The sequence below is a fragment of the Engraulis encrasicolus genome, chromosome 3 (genome assembly GCF_034702125.1).
Source record: "Engraulis encrasicolus isolate BLACKSEA-1 chromosome 3, IST_EnEncr_1.0, whole genome shotgun sequence".
NCBI classification, from domain to species: Eukaryota; Metazoa; Chordata; class Actinopteri; order Clupeiformes; family Engraulidae; genus Engraulis; species Engraulis encrasicolus.
The window spans coordinates 29454803-29461021 of record NC_085859.1 but is presented as its reverse complement, the minus strand read 5'-3'; positions in this window follow the sequence as shown (position 1 = coordinate 29461021).

The following is a 6219-nucleotide window of genomic DNA, read 5'->3' as shown; positions in this document are numbered from 1 at the left end:
TTCCCTGCGTGCCTTTTACCCACCCCTGATCTGATCTGTCCCTGGCCACACCTGCGCTGTGCTGTCCTGTGCGTAGTAGTAGAGCTGTAGCCTACATTCAGGAGCTGTGCTGTATTGTGCTGTGCTGTCCTGTGCGTAGTAGTAGAGCTGTAGCCTACATTCAGGAGCTGTCATCCTGATGATAATGCCTCACGCTCACCTCATGTGACGTAGCCCCCTGGCCGCCTGCCACGCCAAGTAGTCAACCTGTCATCCACATGATTTCCAACATCCCAATAAAGAAAAAAAAGACATATTTTAGTCCGACATTTGGAGAGACGGAGGGGGAGGGAGGGGAGGGGATGATATTACTGTTACAAGCATTTCTAAAAGTGTTTGTTTTATGTGAGTGTGTGTATGCGTGCTTGGGTTCGTGTGAGGTTTTTTTTTTGTTTTTTTGTTTTTTTTTATAACTGTGGCCTAGTTTTTAGATATAATTTGTCCATTTTTATTGTGGGCTTTTTAATCTTTTTAAATGCTCTCACCAAAGTGTTTTTTGTTGTTAATGTGGTTGCTATGCTCTAATAGTAGAGCTAGGTCAGCATAGCCTAGGTCTCCCTCTTACACCTGGGTGACGCGGATCAAGGGATCCCTCTTAATCTCCGCAGCCTGCCTCCAGTACTGTCTGCAAGGGAAGCCGACAAACCGGGTGGATGGTGGGCGAGACAAAAGGGTCAGTTGTCCCAGGCCCAGTGAGAGAGTGGGCCCAAACTTGGGTTTTCGTTACAGTGTATGTATCGGATGGAGGTTCCTTTCAAATGACTTAGTCCTGGGCCCGGCAAAAAGCTGTCAGCTGGCCTGACTGTCTGCCATAGTTCTACTTTTAGCAAAGATTAGTCAGGCGGACATACCAATTACACCGAGTTCAGTCAGGAAGTACTGTACTTACAAACAAGGAGGAGGATCAACATGTCTCAAGGCTTGGATTGGAACCACGTTACAAGCAAAAATTCACACTGCCATCACGCTTTTCACCGAAGGCATTTTGTGAAGAACAAATCTAATTTGAAACTAAGTGGCAACATCTGTCTCATCAAATGGGATGAAGGGTTTAATTTGTCAAATGGATCAGACTCTTCCTCTTCCCGATTGCCTTGTTTCAGATGCCAACGTGATTAAAACTAAGCTCTCCACTTAAACACTACTCCTTAGCCCTCCTCAGCACCTCTAATTGGCTATTTGGCAAGCGGAAGACTCCCCCATGACTATCCTAACATGTAGTTTCATTATCTGTTGCAGAATATTTTAGGAGGATTGGTCAACCACAACATTTTAACCCTTAGAACTCGTAGCGTTTTTTTGTGAATTTTTCGTATCGGGCTTTGAATACATGTATGAGGGCTTCAGGGAGGTGTGCTATCAAGTGTTTTATATCATTTTACTCAGCAGAAGCTAGGCAATATGATGGAGAACATCTCATCGTATTTAAACCCTCTTAAATGTAATCACGCTTCCCTGTCCTACCTTGTTTGTCATGAGGCAGAATGAAGTAACCTCTACTACAGCTGAAATGTACTCGTACGCTTGATTCATGTCTTTTTCTTCATGTCTCGATTCATCTCATCTCCTATTTTTTTTTCCCCGGGGAGATTCCCGCCCACTGTGCTCTCTGAGCGTGTGCCCCTGCAGCAAGCAGAGCCAAGCGAACACACAGTAGTACATTTGGTGTTGCATTTGCTTTGCAGAAAGAGCGTGTGAAGTGATGTACTGTATATGTGATAAAAGTGTCAACCACATCAAATTCTTATTCCCACATACCCACCCAACCCACCCGCCCACTCCTCCCAAACAACACCCTGCCTCTTGGTGTTCCTTATGGGGGTCTGTGATGTGATGTGCGGTGTGGTGTGGTGTGGTGTGAAGAGAGGGACAGAATTGCATGGACAACACTCCACAAGACCCGACGGTCACATGGCAGCCAGCCACACAGTCAAGTTCACACATGGAAGCCAAAGCCGCATACAAGTTCACACCTTTTTAGCCAGGGAGAAAAGAGTGAGTGAGGGGGGAGCTGCAAACCACACACACACACACACACACACACGGACTAACCTCACGCAGAAACCCCTTCATCGACCTTTTCAAAGGAGCCCCAGACAGGCTTTCTGCATTAGTCCAGCCAATTTGTTATGCACGCTTAGCCAAGAGCATGTAGATGACACAGATTGTAGAGTATAGATAGGGAAAGGTGTGGATGAAAGTGGTAGGATTTCAAAGGAAGCCGAGGCTCTCTGAGGCTTATCTATGCATTTAACCCATTGATGCCTTAAGCACCTGCAAAATATGCCTAGTGAATGCCTAAGCCCTTGTTGGAAGAGTTGCCCTATAAAAAAATATCTCAGCATCTGATGCACATAAAAACGTGAAATAAGTTGCATTTTAAACCCCAAGACCCTCATCTTGCATTGGAATGTGTTCATTCAACTGTAACATACCCACATCTTTATTTTTAAAAAAAGCTAAAATCTCAAGAGCCTGCAGCGTATGTCGCTCCAGGCACCAAAGGCATATACGAGTCACCAGGCTAAAATGGGTTAAAAGACATTATGTGGAGCCGAGACATTAGAGTAAGGCTAGTGTCCTCTCGTCAAGTCATCAAGCGCATCAAAGGTCAATGCTGTCACATTCATTACCTTGTCTTTGTGTTGTGTTGTTAGTGCATTTACATGTGTGTTTTGTTGTTTGGAAAGAGTCATTCAGTTGAGGTGCGTGCGTGTGTGTGTGTGTGTTTTGCCTGTAGGGTGGAAGAGAGAGAGCGGGAAACGATTTCCCCCTTTCTTCACATCCACAATAAATTGCCCCTCTCTCTGTGAGTGATGCGGAGCTCTCTAAACTAGCAGCTGGTCCTCATTGTAGCAACGCTCGTCTCCACAACAGTGGCCCTGACTGACTCTGCTTATCAGCCATTGGTCAGGTGTTGGGAAGCTGGTAGGTGTCAAAAGGGTCAGTTCAGGGGCGGAGTGGCCCACCTTTTCCCACCGGGAGAATTTTCCCCTTGGCGGCCCTCTTTAAAAAAACAAAAAAAAAACAAAGCGAACATGGTTTCCTAACCAAAAAGACAAAAGCCACGAAATCTGCAGTCGTACTACATGTGGACATTAGTGTTGTCAAAATATCAACCTGAAGTGGAGAATTGTAGCCTACACCTTGATGAAATGCACAGCCAGTGGTGTAGTCTAGGCTACGTAAAACGCAGGTAATACGCACCCATTTCAAAATTTCAGGGATTACAGTATACCCACTTAAAATTGATTGATCCATTATTTACAATAGCACAAATATATACAGTAGACTATACACACATCAAAAAATGCTCAAATATACAGTATACCCACTTCAAAAAGTAGACTACACCACTGGAGCCATCATCACAGTCCAAAGCATTCATAGGCCTAGGTTAGGCTACATCACGCTACTGTTCCATGCAAATGTGCACTCCACTGTCATTTTGACAGTTTGAAATTGAAATATCGTTTAAGGAAGACAGGATGAGCATGGGCACAAAGTTTTGGGTGTGGGGATTTTTAGAAGAGTAGGCTTACAAAATATAGTATAGTAGCCTATAGCTTACAAAAAGTCTGTCTACATTGTGCAATAAACCCACCATGCAGCAAATAAGCCAAACTTAGCTACTTCAAACCACAACCATAAGTCAACAAAATGTATAACCAAACGGTGTAGGCCTACCTTAAAACACTGTCTTCTTCGTCGCAGCAAATGTTTTGTTTCTTGCAATCACTCTACTTTAATCCACAGTTTATTAGCCTACACACCCAGCACTGGTCACATCAGAATCTTGTGTGGTAATTATTTTGTTCCATTTCTTCAGACATAGGCTACATCCTAAATGTACCACATATAAATATATGTATGATAATAATATTATTTCGACTATAAGGAGATATACTGGTAGGTCTAACAAATCAAAACAAAACCCATTGCTTCTGTTAGGTGCAGTTATCTTGCTTCTGTTAGGTGCAGTTATCTTCCTTACCACTTGGTGGAGTCTGTTCGTAACCCAAGTCAATAACCACAGAGCAAGTGAATCAGGACTGGAAAGACTGTAAACTGTAACAGTCGTGTGGAAATCGGAAAATAAATCATAATTTATTCATATTTCCATCCTTTGGTAACCAATATACATATCACAGGTTCTTCAAATATTGAAAACGAAACTGTGTTACTAAGATCTTGTAAACTTCCGCGGTCTACGGTGTATGAAAATTATCAGTAGAGAAGGGGTGTGGCCAATTTACTGTTTGACACCGTCAGTGAGGTATTGCCGTCTGGTATACGGTATAAATACTAACTAGTCAGCTTAGTTCTTGAGTAGGGAAGTGGAAAGTGGGAAGTCAGTGCTTATAAGTACCATCTCCAAACTTCAGGGCCAGTTGGGAACGCAGTGCGGCTGCATTATTACATTTCACGGCCGCGGCCCACCGGGACAAGTCCCCGATCTCCCGACGGCCACTCCGCGCCTGGGTCAGTTGTCCCGGACTCAAGGAGTGGTAGTAGGGCCCAGAATTTGGTTCCTCTTCATTGCATTATATGTATTGGGTGGGGGGCGCCCTTACAGATGACTTTGTCCTGGCCCCCGGCCAAAGCTGGCGGCGGCCCTGATCAGGTGTCTGGGCGGCTGAAAGTGAAGTGCTTAGTGAGTCGCTTTCTTCCCCTCTGCTAACTAGTAGCGGAACAAAAGACTCAGGCGACACCTACCCAGGAATCAGGAGATGTACAAATGACCTATAATTAACTCCTCTGTGAGTGCGTTACAATATGCGACCTTGCCTCCTCCACTTGTGCTTGTCTCCTCGTACCAGGAAGTGATATGTCATGATGACATCACTGACCACAGCATTATATTTCAATATCTTGCAAAAGCTCAATTGTAAAGCCTTCTTCTCATTTGCAATTGGGATGGTGAATGAAAAACAGTCCCTCAAAAGTTGTTGTGGCTAGGCTGACAACTGGGAAACTTTATCGTTTTGTCCACGGAGGAGGGGCCAGGAGGTGGAGCAAGGCCACAAGCACAAGTGGAGGAGGCAAGGTAGGCATATTGTAATGCACTCAGTGTGTTCTGCTGCAGCAGAGTGGCATGGATGTTGACTATGGTGTATGTGATCAGGGCAGCTGACAGCTTTGGCAAAGCCAAAGGCAGGACAAAGCCGTCGGAAAGGGCCCCCCTTCATATACTGGACATACAATGTAACTGGGATTCGATTCTGGGTCCTCCATCTCCACCTGGGCCCAGGACAATGTATCCCTTTGCCCCACCCCTGTTGGTTGCCTTCCATGTGATGCAGGGCCGCTGACAGGTTTGGCCGAGCCCAAGACAAAGTCATCTGAAAAGGCCCCCCAGCCCAATACATACAATGTTAGGAGGACCCAGTTCTGGGCCCCCTCCCTCCCTGGGCCTAGGACAATGTATCCCTTTGCCCCAACCCTGTTGGCTGCCTTGCATGTGATAAGTGCACATTGCACACACGCAGCATCCTCCTGGGGTGCTGGAGTCATATAGACCAGCACTTACAGTACTGTACAGTACAACCAGCCTCCACATCCTGGCTATGTGAATCATCATGTGCATGTACTGTGCGGACTACATGCTATTACAGAGAGCTCTTTCTTCTTGCATGCCATATTGTGTGCTAATCGTTTCTCTAAACTCACATCCTTTACCTCTGTCCTCCAATCTTGAAGGTGCCCTGTGTAATATTTCTTGTAGCTTATTTCCAGAATTCATGCTGCCGATTCAGAAATGTTACTTTTTCCAGGAATACTTACCACCACCCAGGGCCGGCCCTAACCAATTTGGCGCCCTAGGCAAGAATTTAGATGGCGCCCCTTGTATCGCAAAAAAAATACACTGCTGGAGGCATATACTCAAGAAGTCAAATAGCTTTGTTTTGTTATTTTTTTTATTTAAGAATTTGTGGAAAATGTGTGTGTGCAAAAAAGCATGATGCTGCTGTGTCACCAGGCTGGGTTGCAGGTGGAGGTACCTGTAAGTGGAGACCCACTTGATGCTGCTGTGTCACCAGAATGGGTTGCAAGGGTGGAGGTAGCTGGGGAGCTTGATGCTGCTGCATCACTGGTGCTGGTAGAAGAGGTGGAAGAGGTGGATGCAACAGGAGGATTGTCAAGGGTAGGATGGAGAAATCTAAGCATAGCATCTGAAAA